Source organism: Ailuropoda melanoleuca, chromosome 2 (assembly GCF_002007445.2).
Source record: "Ailuropoda melanoleuca isolate Jingjing chromosome 2, ASM200744v2, whole genome shotgun sequence".
Taxonomy (NCBI): domain Eukaryota; kingdom Metazoa; phylum Chordata; class Mammalia; order Carnivora; family Ursidae; genus Ailuropoda; species Ailuropoda melanoleuca.
In genome coordinates this window covers 77,586,122-77,605,264 of record NC_048219.1, presented here as the reverse complement: position 1 = coordinate 77,605,264, position 19,143 = coordinate 77,586,122, and the positions used below count along the sequence as shown (strand labels likewise).

At 51.5% G+C, this 19,143-nt stretch overlaps 1 protein-coding gene across 12 annotated transcripts in view; it reads left to right on the top strand.

The window, feature by feature from the left end:
* Nucleotides 1-19,143, top strand: part of KCNA2 (potassium voltage-gated channel subfamily A member 2) — a 41,462-nt gene that overhangs the window by 8,923 nt on the left and 13,396 nt on the right. For 4 of the 12 annotated variants that reach the window (XM_034654069.1, XM_034654066.1, XM_034654061.1 and 1 more), the window contains 2 exons: nucleotides 7,142-7,441; nucleotides 14,858-14,958. The gene's annotated coding sequence lies outside the window, so the exon portion shown is untranslated. The other 8 variants (XM_011236154.3, XM_019809048.2, XM_034654067.1 and 5 more) reach the window with 6 other exon arrangements.

Here is a 19,143-nt window from a genome sequence, read left to right as displayed (position 1 = left end):
GGCTTTTGAATCTCCTTTCAATACCTTATTGAATTCAAGAAAAGGGGAAACTCAACGTTGCCCAAGAGCAGCCCCTCTAAATATAAATGTTTCCTCAATGCACAGCACTACTTTCAATACCTCTTTCCCCCATTCCTGTCCTTGCTATTTCACTTCCTGTCCACCTCATAGGGTTCCTGCTTCTCTCACTTCCTCCTGAAACCAAATCTGGCACCAACGTTTTCTATAATTAAACTAGTTTTTAAGATATCTCTAGTTTTATTTCAGTTTTCTTCTCCTACCTGTTTTTCCCCTTCCCTATTGTCTTTCTTCAGATTTAATTAATCATCAAATTTTCAATGAGCATCTATTAAGTGCCAGGTTCAGTCATGGAGTGTCCATACAGAGAAATGCAGAGCTAGTCCTGGTCCTGAGCCCTTACAATCCAATGGATAAGGACACATAGAAGTGGGTAGAGATAACATGGCATTAGCTCGTATGGTAATTGTTGGTGATACCAGGAGGTTCGGGTGGCTAGGATTTTGCATTTCAAGGGAGGGAGACTTCTATACGGGGGAGTAGCTGGAGTCTGGAACTACAAACCCTTTGTGACTGGACGTTAAGCAAACACTTACTATGTGCCAAGCAATGTGTGGAATATTTTCTTCCCAGTGTCTCATCTCATCCTTAACAACGTCTTCAAGTAGGAACTGTTTATTATGCCCATTTTACTGGTGGTGAAATTAAAGCTTCTGGAGAGGATGTAGCTTTCCAAAATCACGGAGCCAGGAAGAAGCTGAACTGGGAGTCTAGCCCAGGCCCATGTGACCCCAGATATTTAGATTAAGGTTCGGGTCACTATGTGAGCCACCTCTGGCTCGAGTTTCCTGTGTGGGACATAGCAATTCCTCCCTCCTTGGTGACAACATGAAAAGAGATGTAAAAGAACACCTACCACAGTGCCAACCAGAAGGTTCCTGGTAGATCGTGGTTACGTGGTTATAGCCACTGCCATCATCATCACCATCACCATCATTGTCAGACTCCTTGTTACGTTCTTCTTATTATTAAAGCCTCCCAGGGAAGCAGGAAGAGGGCTCAAGACATTATTGCTTGAGAGGAAGGGAATGGCACTCCATGCAGGGAGGTCGGAGGAGCAAGATTCAGGCCCCAGAGCGCATGCTGTTCTCAGGGACACAGCACCAACCTAGTGTGGCTGGAGCCCGAGGTCTGGGTGAGGCTGAGCGGAGATAAAGCTGGGAAACTGAGACTCTTGAGTGCGGGTCTAGGAGTTCATACCTGATCCTGTGGACTGTGGCATCTCAAAGCGGTTGTATGTATGTGTTTTTTAATGTCCACTAATGGTGACCTTTAAAAATAGGGGGTTTTTTGGTTGTTGTTTTGAAGGGTAATGTTTTGTATAGATCAAAAATCAAAATAATAAACATATACATTGATAAGTCTCATTCTCACTCTGCCCTGACCACCCCATTTTATAACCCCTAGAAGTAACCATTAGTTTAATTTATTTTATATCCTTCCAGTATTTCTTTGTGCAGATATGAACAAATACAAATGTATATTTTTATTCCACTTATATATTCAAATGGTAGCACACTAAATACCCTGTTTCCCCTTGCTTTTTTTTCACTTTATAATAAATTCAGAGTTTTTTTTCTATATCCAAACATAAAGGCACTCAATCTCTTCTTACAGTAGCTAATATTCCATATGTACGTAAACCACAGTCCGTTTTACCAATCCCCTAGTGACGGGCACTTTGGCCATGTCCAGTCTTACTATCACAGTTATTCTACCACGAATAACCGTGTCTTTCATCATCATTCTGATGATATATGCGGGTATACTTGTAGGATAAATTCCTAGGATGGGATTGCTAGCTCAATGGGTAAATGCGTTTGTAATTCTGAAAACTATTGCCAAATTGCCCTCCATGGGGGCAATTAACACTCCTATCAACAACCTACTGATGAGAGTCCCTATTTCTTCAGAGCCCAGAAAACAAAGTGCATAGTCAAACTTGAATTCTTGCCAAATTGATGTGAAAAAAACTGATGTCTCAGTGTAGCATTAATATGCAATTCCTCTTAATTATGAGTGAGAGGGTGTATCCTTTCACTACTGTTTAATATTTTCTATTTTATTCATTTCCACCCTACTCTTTTTTCCCTTCCTTTTGCTTATTTGGGGCTTCCTTTTGCTTATTTGGGGCTTCCTTTGTTTCCCTTTTTCTAGTTTCTTAAGGTGAAACGCAGGTCAATGGTTTGAGATCCATTCTAATACTGGCGTGTGATGCCATTAATTTCCCCTACCTGCTGCTTTTATGGTATCCCACAAATTTGGATGCATCAGGCTTTTCTTTTTTAATTTATCCTTTTTGTATTATTCTTTTAAAATAATATTCTTAAGCTATATTTGACTTTGTTTTTGAAGGATGTTTGAGTAGATATAGAATTCTTATTTGACTCCCCTTGCCCTGTACTTTGACTGTATCGTTCCACTGCCTTGGAGCCTCCATTGTTTCTCAGGAGAAGTCAGTTCTTGACCATGTGTTTGCTTCCCTGTACATGATGAAGCATTTTTCTCCTACTGCTTTCAAAATTTTCTCTTCATTTTAGCTGTCAAAACTTTGACTTTCATGTGTCTAGGTGTAGATCTCTTTGTGTTTACCATCTTTGGGATTTGTTGAGCTTGTCAGATCTGTAGATTAATGTTTCTGATCTAATTTGAGAGGTTTTCAGCCACTTTTTGTTCACACATTTTTTTCTGCTCTTTTCTCTCTTTCCTTTCCTTCTGAGAGTCTCATTGCCCATTTTGGGGGCATATTTCCCATTGTCCCAAAGATATCATAGTTCTCTGTTCACTTTTCTTCCATTTTTTTCTCTTTGTTCCTTATAGTGAATGATTTCTACTGATCTTAGTTCATATTAACCGTTTTTCCAACATCTCAAATACACTCTTAAGCTTATTTAGTGAAACATGTGGTCCTTTCTTAGAGTTTCTATTTATTATTTAGATTCCCTACTTGTTAAGCCATTTTTATAATATTTTCCTTTAATTCTTTAAACATTTGTAATAGCTACTTTGAAATCTTTTTTTGCTAAATCCAAAATCTGGGCCCACTGAGGACCATTTTTAACTGTTTTTTTTCCTGAGTATGGAGCACATTTTCCTATTTCTTTGAATGTCTTGTAATTTGTTGAAAACTGGAAATTTTTAGATAATATTTTGTAGCAACTCTGGGTTCTGATTTTTTTCCTCTGAGAATTTTTACTGTTTTGGTTTGGTTTGGTTTTGTCCTTTGGGTAACTTGCCTGGGTTTAAACTGTGGTTCTTTGTCTCTCTGCAAGGTGCCTCACTGATGGGTCTGCTCAGTTTTTTTTTTCCTTTTTTTCCCTTTATTCCTGTTTTTTTTTTAGGCTGTCTTTAGAAGTCTACCCTTGGTCTGCATAGCTTAATGATCAGCCAATGATTGGTCAAAGACTATACCCAAGCTCCTGAGCCAGTAAAGCTTCCACCCCTTTCCCTATGGGCTGAGGAGCGAATTCAAAGCTCAGGCAGGTTCTTAAGTCAGCTTTTATTTTCCACCAGATCTTTCCAGAACTTTCCTGCGCACGAGCACAACTCCCAGTCAGACAGAGATTTCCAGGTTTTCCTGCTAAATTTCTGAGTACTCTACGGGTCTGCTGCCCACCCCCAAACAGTGTGAAGCATCAAGCAAACAGGGCTGTGGGCTTTCCCATTTGTTTCGTTCCACATTTACCACTTTTACTGAAAACTCCGCTGAACACAGGACTTTAGCCCTCCTCTCCAGACCAAAAGCACCTCCACCAGCAATGATACAGTTGGCTTTCAGAGCCAGCCACACTCTGGGAGCTCTGCCTCTCCCAAGCTTGGAGATAGGAGGGCCGCTCTGAGCAACACCACCACAGACTCCCATTGTTCTGACCAGGATTTCAAGAATTTTTTTAAGAATAAACATTTTTCAATGTGTTATTTTGTGTGTGATCGATGTTCAGAGCCCTGAAATGGCTCTGAACAATTTTATCCAGTATAACATTATTTTTGATGAGAAGATTTGCCAACCTCTTCACTCTGCCATAGCTGGAAACTTACCAGTTGTTGTTTTTAATGGAGTTATAATTTTATATTCCAAAGACACTCGTCTTTTATTGAGCTAAAGCATTGTGCTACCTGGGATGGCCAGAGTTGAAATTGGCCCACTAATCCACTTTTTTATGGAAACTTGTAAAAAGTTAGCTAATGTACCCTTATTCATCCACCAACGCACAGCATTCTAAGGAGTGGGACTTTGAAGGACAGAAAATGCCAGATGCCAAAGCCAGGGTCCACACTCAAGCATCTCCAGAGACTTGGTATCCAGGGGGATAAGACGGCAGCACTCTAGTTATTTTAGAATTCCAAAAAGCCTGAGGAGAATTCACACCTTTACTTGTAACAAGACAGCCCAGGCACAACAGAATGTCAAGTCGCTTTACTTTGGGCTGAATTCTCACACTTGAGTGAGGCAGTCAGCAGCCTCTCATGCTGGCCAGAAGCTATGTTGGTTGTTAGAAATGTTCACATTGCTTACAGTGGATAGACACACTCATCGTTACATAATAAAAGCAGTTTGTTTTGCAGGCAAAATGATCCCACACACGGGGTTCCTGGGCGTGGGTGGGGAGGATATTTTAAAAGGAGTTTTCAGTGGGAATGACCAAAAAGCAGAGCTATGCGGAGGGTGGGAGTACCTGGGAGCCTGACTAAGCCCAATTCAGGAGCTACTTGGCCCCGATCCCATATTCAACTCCCACCCACATCCTCACTGCAGGATGTTATTTGGCGAGACCAACAGTTCACCACCTCACTCCCTGCCCTGTCCTGCCTGCCCACTCCCACTCTCTGGCCCTCTGGTAAGTGAAGACCCCATTCTCAGTGACACAACGTTCAGCCCCTGAGAAGGAGCATGGGACAGACAGGCGAGACCATGGGCAGCTGTGCCTGGAAGAGACAGTTTGCTTACCCTCAGGAAGTCATCCCACCAATCCCAGTGAGGACCACACCTGAGGACCTGGGATGGGGTTTCGAGTAGTGAGCAGTGGGTCCCCAGTATGTCAGATGTGCCCAAGAAGTGGGGAGGTACCGCTAAGACACCGCTGTACCGAGGGCTCACCTGCCCACACAGGATTCGCCCAGAGGGGAAGGGAGGGGTCCTGAGGACAGACAGGAAGGGCGAGGACAGGGCGTGAATCTGGGTTCTAGAGATGTCAAATTTGGTCTGGGGGCCAAGAAGTCTGATAGCCTCCTGGCCCTGGGTGCTCACTGAGTGAGTGCTTGACCTCTCTCGCTTAGTCTCCCTGTCTCTCTCCTCCTTCTCTTTTTCTCTATCTACCCCCCCTCGCTCCCTCTCCCTCTCGGGAAAGTCACACAACTATAGTTCAGAGCAGTATGTGCTATGGGAGATGTGCACATGCATCAGTGGCCTCCTAGGAGGTGAGACTCAAGTCAGCCTGGGGAGGCTGGAATGCTGCTCCCAGAGGGGTGGGTGCTTAAATACGTTCGTCGGGTAGAGGGGTTTGTGTTACTGGCCTACACCAAAGCTCCAGTTTCTGGACATTATTTGCAGAACAGGGAGTGGGGGGATTGCTGTCAGTAACATGACCTCAGGTCACTGGAGCTGCTGGGGTTTGGAGTTTGACAAAAAGTTGAGGATGGGGACCATTTTGACCTTCAAAATCTCACCTGCCTCCTTTTAAGAAGCCCTCGGTTTGCAGGTATGCAGGGAACCAGGTGCTGGTTCAGAATGTCTGCTTCCCATCTCTCCCGCGCTGCGGGGTGGGCGGGTTGGGGGGGGGGGNNGGGGGGGGGGGGGGGGGTTGGGGGGGGGGGGGTCCGGCAGGGTGGATCTGAGGTCCCCTAGCTGCTGCAGACGCAGCCTGTGCCGCAGTGTGCAGTTGCCGCTGTGTGTAGCGCCCTCTGGTGGCCATGAACAGTACATGCATCTGGTCCTTTCTGCAGAGCTGATTTCCACCTCTGTTGGAGGTCTAGAGGAACTGCTGGGCGTGGGAGCTGATTTCACAGCCAAGACAAGAGAACTTAGGCCAGACTATTAGTCCATGCCGGTTATTAAGTCCTTCCTATGTGCCAGGTACCGGGCTAATACAGGTATTATCATTCATTCATTTTTACACCTTCAGTATGTGCCAGGCACCTCCTAGGAAATCAGGTGTAAGCAGAAACCCCATAAAGGAAGCAAGTCCTGAGAATGTGTGGGGTAAGAATCTTCCAGGGGGTGGGGATAGCCGATGCACAGCCCTGCAGCAGGGATAGGCTTGCTGGAGTTGGGGGTAGGCAAAGAGGCAGCTGGCCCAGCCGAGTGAACACGGGAGGTGGTTGGAAATGAGGTCAGAAAGGTATCCAGGGCACAGATGGTGCAGAGCCTTCCAGGCCACAGAAGAGCTGTGGGTTTAGTTCTAAGTCCAGTAAACAACCATTGGATTTTGAACAAAGGCATGACACAACCTGATTTACATTTTTTAAAAATTCACTCTGGCTTCTCTACAAGCACAGGTAGGAGCAGAGAGACCTGTAGGGAGCGCAGGTGAGAGATGGGAGTGTCTGGTATCTGCCTCGCTCCTTGGAGCGAGTCCGAATACATTTTGAAGGTAGAGACAATAGGATTTGCTGATGGCTTAGTAAAAGGCTGTCTCCAGGGCTTGGGCTTGAACAACGGAGTGAGCAACGGTGCCACATAATGACAGGGGGAGGGTCAGGTTTGGGGGCGGGGGAGCAGAAAGGAGAATTCCGGTTTGGACCTACCAAGCTTGAGCTGCCTATTGGAAGTCTAGGTAATGATGTCAAGTACCCCTGAACAGGGCTTTCCATACCTTTCCTGCTCTTGTTATGTCTCTTTCATAGCCCTCCTGGGTCTCTTTCCCACTAGAGGGCCGCACCGCCTCCATCCCATGTCCCAGAAGGAAAGTCCACCCAGAGCAGTTATTCCAAACAGGAAGAGCAGAGGGCATCACCATCTTCCAGGCCTCAACTAAATGGCAAAGTCGGAGAAAAGCTTGAGATTTGGGGATCCTCAGACCCTCCAAAACATAATTAGAAAATGAGAAAACTCTTTTATCCCAAGCTGGCAGGTCTCTCTTCATGTGGCTGACCTGATTCTACTATGGGAGTGTGGACCCGTGGACCCCAGCAGGGAGCAGGTGGGACCCTGCGTTCCAAGGCCAAGTCCGGAGCCGTCTATGTCTCCACCCCCACGGCCACCTGGCAGAGTGAGTTGGGCTCCCATGGCATCCTTGCACCCATCACCTGATTTCTGCAAGTCTGTCTCCCCTGCCAGTCAGCAAGCCGTGGGAAGGAGGCAGCCACCACGTCTCCTTGAAGGCACAGTGCCCAGTACTGCCGCACTTGTCCTCTCTGAGCTCAGGTATTTCCAGGTCACAAACCCTGTTCAAAACTCCTCTGCCCCCCCCTTCTCCAAAGCCCACATGTGGACACTGGGTCCCATCTCTAGACTGCAGTCCACTCTTGCAAATGGATGAATGGGAAGGATAGGGCTACTCCGGAGAAAACTCTGAGACTGCCAGTTTTCTAACATGCATTATGTTTAGCTCCGCAGATGTCACTAATAAATGATTTCTTTCTCCTGAAGTAGAAGTGTTGGCCCCATTGTGGCACAAACATTGACCCTAACTAGGGACCCAGTGGCGTCAGACCCTGCTCCATCTTACACTTCTGTGTGGGAACGAGAGTGAGAGCCATGCGGCTCAGAGGCCGTGGAAGTCATGTCCGTGGGGGAGGTGAGTGTGTCAGGGAGGCCCTGGCCCAGATGTAGCTGTCTGGGCCACTGCTCTCAGGCCCTCCCCCTGCCCCTCTGACCATGACTCCACAGGTCCTCCCCCTCCTCTCTCTTCCTGTCCCCATAATGTGGGTGTTCTTCTCTTCTCATTCCATCGACACTCTCATCCTGGAGGCTCTCATTCTCCCCCCACAGCTCCAAATACCCCAGCCCCAGCCCCTGGCCTCTCTCCTAAGCATCAGGCCAGCACTGTCGCCTGCTATACCAGCCCCGTAATCCCCATGTCTGCCGGAATTGCCCCCCCTTCCATGGGCTCCATCCCCCAACACTCACATGAGCTCACGCGCACAGGGGCACACACGTTCTGAGGCTCTTGCTTGGCCAGAGGCCCCGCTGCTCTCCCTCCCCCTCTCCCTTCTCACTGACCACCTGAGTCCTGTTGATTCCCCTGTAGTGCCCCCCTCATTGATCTTTTCTCTCTACTACCCTGACCACTGCTCTGTCCCTCCCTCCCTGTCGCCTCTGCCCAGGAGAAGCAGCCCCCTCCTCACTGGGTCCCTGTGTTTGCTCTCAGATCAGCCCCCACACTACCTCTTCATGACAAATCTCATTACGAACCGTATTACATTGCTGAGTTATCTTTCCAAACTCTGGCTGGATCCTGTCGCTCTCCTACACAAAACCCTCCGAGGTTCACACTCACTTATAGGACGAGAGAAATCAAACTCCTCGGCATGGCATTCGAGGCCTTCCCCAATCTTTCCGAACAACCTTTCCTGTCTCACCGTGTCCTTCCATGCTGCTTGCTCCCGTCCTATAGTATGACTCGGTATTCCTGGGACAGGCGACACGGCTTCCAAGTCTGTCCCTCCCGTCCCCTTATCCTGGAACCCACTCGTCCGCTCAGGCATTTACTTTACAAAGATGGACGACCTTCAGCATCCCAGGCACTGGGGACACAGGAAAGAGCAAAATCCTCAAAATCTCGCCTCCTAGAATTTGTATTCTAGCAGCAGGGAATCAGACAAAAATGGATGCGTAAAGAGCTAATTGGCAGGGAGAGATAAATGCTATGGGGAGAAGCACAGCAGGAGAAGGCGCAGGGCCCAGGTGGCTGTTTGAGACAGGCTGGTCCCAAGAGCGTTTCTGCAGGGAGTGAATGCAGGGGTGAGGTGTGCAGACGTCCCCATGCAGAAAGCCCCAACCCTCACCTCAATACCCCTTCCGAGGCCTTTGGACATTGTTCTTAAGGACACCTCTCAAGCACCCCGTCTTTTAGGAAGGCTTTCCTTGTCTTACGGATTTTCGTGCTTTATTCTTCCACTGAAGCCAGTTCCTTCCGCCGCGAGTCAGAGTCGGTTGCTGACAACTTCTCCCCTCTCCAGCTCTCGGGAAGGATCTACTTCCACTAATGTTTGTGGGGCACCTCCTACTAGTCAAGCCTGAGTGCTCCCCCGTGGTGCTGGGGGTAGTGCTCGGTTTAGAGCTGGGTGTGGTGAGTCAGACCGCAGCCCATCTCCTGTCTCTCACACCTGCTTACTGGTTACGTGGCTGCCAGCTAGTTAGGCAACCTCGCTAAGCTTCGGTTTCTGTGTTCGCAGAATGGGAATGAAAATAGTACCCACTTCTGTTAGGTATTATCCTTAACATAATCCTGGGCAGAAGGGTTTAATGAGACCCTCACTGCTAGGTGCTATTGTGTTTTTCTTAGGAACCATCTTTATGACCGAACGCTGGGGTCCCAACTTCCTTAGAGGAAGAGTTCTCCTTTTTTCATAAAAGCTCATGAACTTCAGAGAAAGTGCAGCTAGGAGAGAAATGGTAGGCAGTCCATTGTGAAGTGACTTCCAGCCCCTTCCACTGCTGCCCCAGAGACCCCATTGTGCTAACCTCACTACAACCATGACCTTGACCATGACAAGATCAACCTGGGGGAGAACAAGCCGACAGCTCCATTCTCATCCCTTCATCACCCAAGAAAGGGGGGCTGGGGGAGGGGCTGCAGACACCCCTGTCTCTTCAGGTCCATGCCCAGGGGGGCCTGGGGACTTCTGGATTAGGGGAGCGCTGGCTTAACTCAGCAGCTTCTAAGTGCCAGAGTTGAGAGAAGAGATGAAGTCCTCCGGGGTGTGTGGACCATGACAGAACAGCTCTGCCTAGAACCAGACACCTGTGCGCCGTATCCTCAAGGGAGGAAGAAACACAGAGCTTTCTATTTTTCTGGGAGCCTTGGTACTTTTCCTTTCTCCCATCTAATTTCGGCTTCCTTGGCCCGCTCTCTGCACCTCTCTCACATGGCCACTGGGTGGCACTGTTGGATGATCCCGGAATTTCCAGAGCCCAGAAGGCAAGCTGAGCCATGGCTGGGAGTTTGCAGGGGCAGGGAAAAACACCCTTTCCAACTCCCTGTCCCTCTGTCTAGCCATCCCTCACCTCCCTAGGCCTCTGTCCACTCCCCTTCATTTTTCCGGGTGCATCCTAGCTCTGCAACACCAGGAAACTTGCCAAGATGTCTCCATCACCTGCATTCTCTGTCTTCCCTTTTCCCTAATTCAAAGCCGGGGCAGAGAGGCTGAGTCACCTAGAACCCCAGGTCTGAGCTCCCTGGACAAGGCCCTGTTGCCTCTCCAGACCAGAGCTCATTCCATTCAACAAACACATATTTGCCACCTGATACTCTCCTATCCAATCGTTTACTCCCCTGACTCTATCTCCTTAGCATTAGGGGGAAATCCACACCCACTGTGTGGCAGTCAGGCCCCTGCCTTGTTCTTTATGATTTCCTTGGGTCCCTTGGTCTGTCAAAGGTCCCATAGGGCCCATCGTTATCCCCTGTCTACCCCATCTCTCTCGCTGCAAGGTCGGCCCATTTTCTCTCCATAGGGCCTCAGAGCTGAAGAATCCCAGAGTTCCCCTTGTCATGGCCCTTCCTGGATTCAGACAACGTCATTAAGATGCAATGAGCATCAGGTTTGCACTGTTTCAAATTTTTTTCAGGACTCATTTCAAAGTGATTTGGCATCTCCAGAATTCCTTCCTCCCTTTTTAAGCAAGCAATGAGATGTGATGGGGCCGCTGACTTGGGGGTCAGAGGGACCTGGGCGTGAATCCCCTCTAGAGTGAGCCTTGTGACCTTGAGTGGGTCACATGCCTCTCTGAGCCTCACTGTCCTCTCAGCAAAATAGTTATCTGAGAAGCACTTACGAAACTGGTTAATGAGATTTGTCCATTGCTTGCACGGGGCTCTCATTCCTTAGCTGGGATGCAGTCGAGGAACCAGTCCTAACTCAAGAATGGGGTCCTATAGATCATGTTGCCCAGCTTTCCCATGTTACAGATGAGGAGGTTGAGGCCCAAAGAAGGGAAGTGACTTACCCAAGGCAAAAACCCAAGGTCACCCAGGCGATGGCAGGGCTGGGGCTACAACTGCCAGGCCTGTGGATTTTCCATATTAAGTTGCTTCTCGCTTGTCTGCTCTATTCCCCTGCTCCACGGACTAAGGCAGTACAGAGGTGAAAAGGAGGACACAGGGGTCAGAGTAACAATCAGGCCCAGATGAACCGGCCACGGGACGTGGACACTAAGGAGTCAGTGTGTGCCAGGCATATTCGTGCAGCAAAAGCAGTCCTAGCACCCCCCCAACACCCCCTCCAAGTTCTGGGCCAATTGGGTCACACCTGGGTCAAAGGGCTCCTCCCTGGGGACTTCAGTGTGAGGCCCACTTGAAAGTTAATTTTCAGGGGCGCCTGGGTCGCACGGCGGTTAAGCGTCTGCCTTCGGCTCAGGGCGTGATCCTGGCGTTGTGGGATCGAGCCCCACATCAGGCTTCCGCTATGAGCCTGCTTCTTCCTCTCCCACTCCCCCTGCCTGTGTTCCCTCTCTCGCTGGCTGTCTCTGTCGAATAAATAAATAAAATCTTAAAAAAAAAAAAAAGTTAATTTTCAGAGATCGGCAAGGCCCCAAGAGCAATTGCCCCGGCAGTGCCCCAAGAGAAGGGCCCCAGCATTGACAGAGATGCAGATGGGGTACTGATGAACGGGGGTACTAAGCCATGGAGTACTTAGAGGAATGGGGGGGCCTGGGGATGACGGCTTCAAAGAAGAGAAGCTGCAGGACTCCTGGCCACTCTCTTCAACTGCCTGAGTGCTGATGTGTGCTGGGGGCGGGGGTGGGGGTGGGGTGGGACTTGTGCTTTGTGGCCAGAGGCGGAAGGAAGACCCTGGAGTAAAGGCTTCAGGGAGGAAGATTCCAGGTCAGTGCAAGGCCATGAAAAAGTCTGAATGACCCACAGCGGGAGGCCATCAGCAGTCCGGAAGGCCTGTAACAGCCAGAAGGCGGGGGAAGCATGAGTCTAAGGGTCCTTGCAGAGCTTACAGCACAGAGGGGCAGCAGGACAAGATCCAGTCCACCTCATAGGATGCAAGGATACTCAAGCCGTGAAAGAACAGAGCAGAACGGCTAAGAGTGAGTCCTGGGGCCTGAGTTTCAACCCGGGCTCTTACCTGGACTAGCTGTGCGACTTGAGCAAGTTGCCTACCCTCTCTGTGAGCCAGCCGGGGAGCCACCCCCCTCTGGGGAACCACTCTGTCCCCTCTGCCATCCTCGGATGCAGGGGCTGCCCAGGTGTGTTCCCCATGGTGGGGGCTGCTGTAAGGCCGGCCGTCCTTCTTGACCCCTCTCTGCAGATTAGGCCAGGGTCAGGAACAGCTCCTGGCTGGCCCTGCGGTGCCTGAGGGTTCTTTAGAAGCAGGGGCCTTCCAGAGATGCCCAGTCTGGGGGCTAAAAGGCAGAGGGGATTGTTAAGCTGTGGGGTGCGGCAGAGTCCATGTATCTGGTTCACAAACACTGCTGGAGCGATTGCTCAGTGCCTGGCTTGGACCAGACATGCAGATGCCAGGCGGAAGACCCATGCACCTGTCCTCAGGATGCTCCCTGCCCAGGGGGGGACAGAGATGGGCTCCCAGAACCCAGTATGATAGGTCTGTGCCCTGGGCAGCAGGCAGGCCTTGCACTGATGGGTGAAGACCAGGGAGAGGGTCTGGAAAGGCTTCATGGAGGATGTGACATGAGTTAACTATTAGAGAAGGAGTCATTGGGGGGCACCTGGGTGGCTCAGTCGGTTGGGGGGCTGACTCTTGATTTCGGCTCAGGTCATGGTATCAGGGTCTTGAGATGGAGCTCCACGCTCAGCAGGGAGTCTGCTGGAGGATTCTCTTTCCCTCCCCCTCTGCCCCTTTCCCCTCCTTCCTGCTGCCGTGCTCTCTCTCTCTCTCTCAAATAAATAAATAAGTCTTAAAAAAGAAGAAAGAAAAGTAGCCATTGGGGTGATGGGGGTGGGGGGACCAGTGTGTTCTGGGTGAGAGGCTGCTAGCCACAGCAGGAAGCCCTAGAACCATCTGGAAGCTCATATTTCTTGAGCTCATCCTGCAGGTGAGACACTGAAATAAACACTCCATGTTCATCGTCTCCTTTGGTCCCCAGAAGAAGCATTAGGCATTAGTCCCATTTTACAGATTGGCACTCAAAGAGGAAAAACACCGCACCTTGAGGTCACGTGAGTGGCAAGCAGCAGAGCCAGGACTCAATCCCAGGTCTGTCCGACTTCAGGATTTAATGTATCTGTTTGGGGCCAGGTAGAGCCATCAGGGCCGTTCAGTTCGATGCCAGTATAGATTTTTAAGATGGGGACAACGGGGGAGGGAGGGAGGGGAACACCAGATCATGAAGGGCTCTGCTTGCCTTCTAGAACCTGTAGTCTGGGTCACAGCAATAGGGAGCCAATGAGGAGTCAAGAGGTAAGTGACATGATTGGATTTGCACTTTAGGAAGATCACTATGGCAACCGTGGGGAGAAAGGACCAAGGGGAGCTCCTGTGAGCCTGGTGGCTCAGACCCCGCCTGCTGGTGGCTGAAAGCAGGGTAGCAGGGGCTGGAGAGGGAATCAGAGAGAAGTGAACAGTTGCCAAGGCCAAGTGACGGACTGAGTGCAGGGGATGTCGGGGTGGGGTAAACAAAGAGAGCTGATAGGGCTCCCAGGTTTCTGGTTTGGGCAGCAGTGAAAAAGGTGGTCTTTCTCCCACCCAGGGGCACAGGAGGGAGACGCAGTCCTGGGAAATGAGGCTGATGAATGCAGCTCTGAAGACACCCGTGGGCTGAAGATAGAGCGCCCAGGGAGCCAGCCGGAGGCAGGTCCGGGAAGCGGCTCAGCTGCCTGGAGCACAGGTGCAAGGAGCAGGTTGAGAAAACTGCTCAGGACCTTGACCTGCCCCAGGCCAGCTGGCTCATGTGATTGAGCTGATACAGATGGGAGCTCTATGAGGAGCCCGCTCTATAATACGAACTGTCCCTCTTACAGACGGAAGGCTGGGACATTGAGAGGTACACCTCCACCCCCAGCCCGCCGATATCCAGGCCACTGCAGGCAGCCTCAGCAAGCCCCCCTGGCCTCAGACAGAGCTCTGAGTCAGAAAAGCCGAGAGACACAGAGATTGAGGGGGACACTGCCAGCTGGGGAACTGCCCTCCACAGGCAGCTGAAATGACAGGTGGTCCAGGGGATGAGTTTGGAACACCAAAGGCGTCCCTGTCCCAGCCCACCATAAACCTCTCCCACTTCCAGTCCTAATAGAGAAAAAAAAACACGGCGACGATGCTGAGATTGGTCTGCTGAAAGCAACATTTAGTGCGTGCTACGGGATAAGCCCTGTTCTAGATGCTTTGTATCCCAGCCACACGGTACGAGCTCACGGGTGAGGAACTGAGTCACAGCTAAAACACAGCAGGCGGGGGATTGGGCCCTGGACCCCTCAGCGCCAGCGGGCTGAGCTGCACTTCAAGGCTGCCGCTCTGCCTTTGGCTGTTCACAGCAGGGGCGAGCGGGTGAGCCCACCAGCACGGATGCCTGACCTGGAATAGTGGCTCCAAGAGGGAACGGAAGGTCCACCCCCTTCAATCATTCCTTAATATCCTCTTTTCTTTCTTTTGCTTGCTTGCTTTCTTTCTTTCTTTCTTTCTTTCTTTCTTTCTTTCTTTCTTTCTGGCCAAGACTTGCTGTACAGGAGCCAAGGCCCAGACCTCCACAGAGGAGTTCCTTGGAGGCAGCAGGAGTTAATCTGCAGGAGTTAATCTGCAGGAGGCAGCCCTCAGGTAAGTAGGGGGCTGGAATGATGCTCACTGCACTTCCAGGGGAAGTCCTCAGACATCAGGCGTGAGGATCACTGGCAGGGCACAACCGTGACAGCAGGTACACTGGTCACAAGACCAGGGGACTCTTTCACACTGACGAGGCTCCCGCTTTTCCAAGTGCATTCCCATGAATTCTCCTCTTCGATGCTAACAGATGAGATTTTAGTACACACAATGAATGTTAGTGTCCTTCCTTCTTCCCTTCCTTCCTTCCACTCTCTCTTTAAACCCCACAAAGCAAGGGGAGCCAGGGCACAAGTGCTACCCTTCCCATCTTACAAGTAGACCAAGGCACAGAAAGGTTGAGCGAGTGACTTTGGGTCACACAGCTCCGCCTGCTAAGACTAAAGCCCCAGGGTGAGGGACGCTCAGCCCTGGGCCCTGCAGATGGGACAAGCATCAGGAGAGCTGCTCCCGGCCAGGGCACAGAGTGGAGACATCCAGGTCCCGAGTCTTGCACCACTGCCTTCACCCCACCACCACCCAGCTTCTAAAACAAGACCTCCTGTCAGGTTGGGCTCCCCTCAGCATGCCCTACAGGTCTGGAAGGTCTGCTGGACTGAAGCCATGATCCTAAGACCAGGAAGCAAGCCCAGAGGGCTGGCACCAACCAGCTGTCGAAGCAGGCAGCAGAATGGAAGAGTGATTTGTGAAGTCAGACCTCTTGAGTTCCGTCCCAGCCTCACCGCTTACCAGCTAAATGACCCTGGACAGCGACTTGTCCTGAGTATCTTCATCTCTAAAATAGAGATCATGGCATCTTTCCCCCAAGGTGGTACCAGGGAGTCAATCAAAGGACCTACGGACAGCTGTCAGCCCGGTGCTTGGGCCCACGTTCCATGCCTCCCTGACCTGCTTCCTGTGGACTGGAGGGGGCTGTGCTACCATAGTGGGCTGGCGGGCTGGTGGGGGACCAAGCATCCACAGAGGTGACAGTCATGCAAGGAAGGAGAGCCACTGCTCTGGGAGTGACACCTGAGAAGGGAGCTCAAGGAGTCGTCTTTTTTTTTTTTTTAAGATTTATTTATTTATTCGACAGAGATAGAGACAGCCAGCGTAGAGAGGGAACACAAGCAGGGGGAGTGGGAGACGAAGAAGCAGGCTCCTAGCGGAAGAGCCTGATCTGGGGCTCGATCCCACAATGCCGGGATCACGCCCTGAGCCGAAGGCAGACGCTTAACCGCTGTGCCACCCAGGCGCCCCTACTCACGGAGTCTTCTAAGCTCATGAGTTGTGGTGGGAAAAACGAAGAGACCGCCCCTCCTGGACCTTCAGCGCCTCGGTCCGGTCCGTGTGTTGGGGGCTGGGAGAGGGGGGCACATGGATGCACTGGTCATAAACTCTTTCTTTCAGTGACTATAGTCACAGAGTGCAGGAAGTGACAACTTCAGGTCACTGGCAGCTCACTTGGAGGAAGGCAAGGCAGGGCCCCCAAGCGGGAAACCCCACTAAAGGGCAAAGGAGGGGTCTTTAAGGGTTTGATCTGCCCCCAGGGAGGGATCAAGGGGGCACTCCAGCTGTTCTTTTGTGGCCAAAAACAAGAAACGGTGACCTCTTTAGGGCTGGAGAGAGCTAGCAGTGATTAAACAGCTAGGTTAAGCTAGCTGGCTGTTCACTGTAACTCATGGAATCCTGACCGCCCTGTGACTAGTTCCGCTGTCCCATGCACCAAATTAGAAACTGAGGCTCAGAAGGTTTAAACAACTTGGCCAAGTTTACAGAGCTAGCAAGGTCCGAGGTGGGAATTGGGTCTATGTTCTTTTTCTCACCCAGCACCGCCAAACCAAGACAGACCTCTCAGGACAGTACCCACACCCCGCACCCTTGCACTATGGGTGTTATGTTTCTTTTTCTTTCTTTCCTTCTTTCCTTAATTTCTCTCCAGTCGTTGTTCACACTTAGATCAGGTTTTAAAAAGGAGAAGTAGGATGGCATACTCCTGAGGCCAATCAGACGGGGCGGAGGTCAGGGCTTGGAGGAAGACCCAAAGACAGAAATGAAATTAGAGGGCTGCTCGCTGAACAGAGCAATGTGGTGTGGGGGCTCAGGGTGTCTGTCCTAGAGTCACAGACAGCCGATTCATGTCTAGAGCCACCACTTCGTGATCTCGGGCAGGTTGCTTCCCCTGTCTCTGCCTCAGTTTCCTTTCCCCTGGAATGGTACTGATATAGAAACTAGCTCACAGAGCTGTGAGGATCCAGCCTCCAACTGCACTGGAGGTGCTTAGCGCATGGTAGGCGCATGGTACCAATTAGCAAGATTATTCATTCTCCCCCAAGAGCTTTTCTCTGTCCACGGCTTTCATTTTAACAATGGAGGGCAAGGAAAAATGTAGAGATGTTATCAAAGGGATGTCCGTTGTGCTTCCGTTGACATGATGACCCAATGTAGCCAGAAGGAGAAACAGAGCCTTGCAGCGCTGGGCAGGGGAGGCTTCCATAAGTAGTGTGGAGCAGGGACTGGGGGATAGTTTGCTGAAGGCGGTAGGAATGGCTGAAACCTCAGGGCAAGTGAGGAGTGGGCTACACTGGGAGGCAGAGAGTATGGGCCATTCAAACCTGCTGATTGGGCTCTTCGAGAAGTGGTCACAGCCAAGCTATAGGCTGGGAGTCATGGGAGACTTTCACAGGGAAGCAGAGTAGAGAAACCATCATTTGTGGAATTCCTTCCCGGGGGCTAAACTCTTCCCCTGAGCAACTTAACCCTCACAGCAGCCCATGAAGTTTCCTCATTTTGTGGATGAGGTCACCGAAGACCAGAGACCTGAATTAATTCACCTAGTACCCGGCAGGGATTTAAGTCCCAGCCTGGCTGGCTCCAAAACACTGAGGCCACCCTCAGCCTGGGACACTGACAGTCTAGCTTCTAGAAGCCCCAGACCAAACCAGTCTTGCTTTATAGTCATCTGTCATCCCCAGAGCTCACTAAAGTCACTGCTCTCCCAGACCACCCCCCACCAGCCATGGCTCAGGGCAGGCCCCCAGTCTTAAAGCATACCTAATAGACTACACTGATGCAACACAGGGATTCCAACAGAGCTGGACCTTGTAGGCTCTCAGAGCTTCCATCACAAGCCACAGGCCTAGAGACAGAGGCTGTCAGCAAGGAGGCCCAGCAGGAGTCTTCCCCCCACCCGCCCCCGGACTGGAGCCCCTCTGCATCTATGTTCTGGGTCTGGGGCACTCTGGGCTCAACGAATCACTGTTTGGAACTGTGATTCTGACAGAGATCTGGAGACCAGAACTCCCAGGGGCATGGGAATGTCATGCGGCTCTCAAGAGCACCCTGGACCCTCTCAAAGCCACCATCTGAGCTTCCCATACACTTTCTTCCAAAAGCCAAGGGCATCCTCTTCCGCCCACCCCCTAATGCCAGGGCACCAGGAGTTGCACTTCCAATTTCCGAGCCCGGGGGGCGGGGGAGGGGCTGGTGGTCTCTGTGAAAGTCGGTGAGGAGACAGGTTTGGGGAGGAGCCGGCCCTTCCCTAGGGCAGCTGCAGGGCGCGGAGCCCTCCGTGCCCGGCCCTGGGGGGAGGGAGCCCAGAGGGCCGGCTCTGCAGTTCTGTCCGGTCCTGTGGCTCCTTGGCAGGAAACCCAGCAGCGAGTTTCAGCCACACTGCGGCCGTACCGGCTGCGCTCCCTCTCGAAGCCAAGGCTTTGGCCGGGTAAGAGCGAGGTGGGGAGGCAGAGCTGGAGGAGAGGGCGAGCCGGCGTGAGAGGGGGTCTGCAGATCCTGTCTGGCAGCACTGTAATAATAGCAACCCATCTCCCGCGGGGCCGGATCCCTCCTCGGGCCGGGGATAGCTGCGATCGATTGTTTCCTCCTCGCCTACTTCATTATGTTGGCAGGAGCCTCCACGACCGCCCCTCAACTTCTGTCCCCGGCTCGCCGGCCCCGGCGGCACCCAGCTGAGCTCTCCATGAGGTTCTGGTTAGTCAGCCGGGCTCCGCCAAAGCATGGGGGTTCTCCCCGTAGGGTGGGGGCCGAGACCCGGGGGCCCACTCAGCGGCCACCTGCTCGGCTCTGGGCCCCGCCGGCCCCTTTAATTCGAGTTCGCAGCCGGGCCAGGTGCGGCGCTGCGTGGCGCGGTGCGGCGCGGTGCGGCTGCGGGCGGCGGCCGGGCGCTCCGTACGCGCCGCCCGCGGG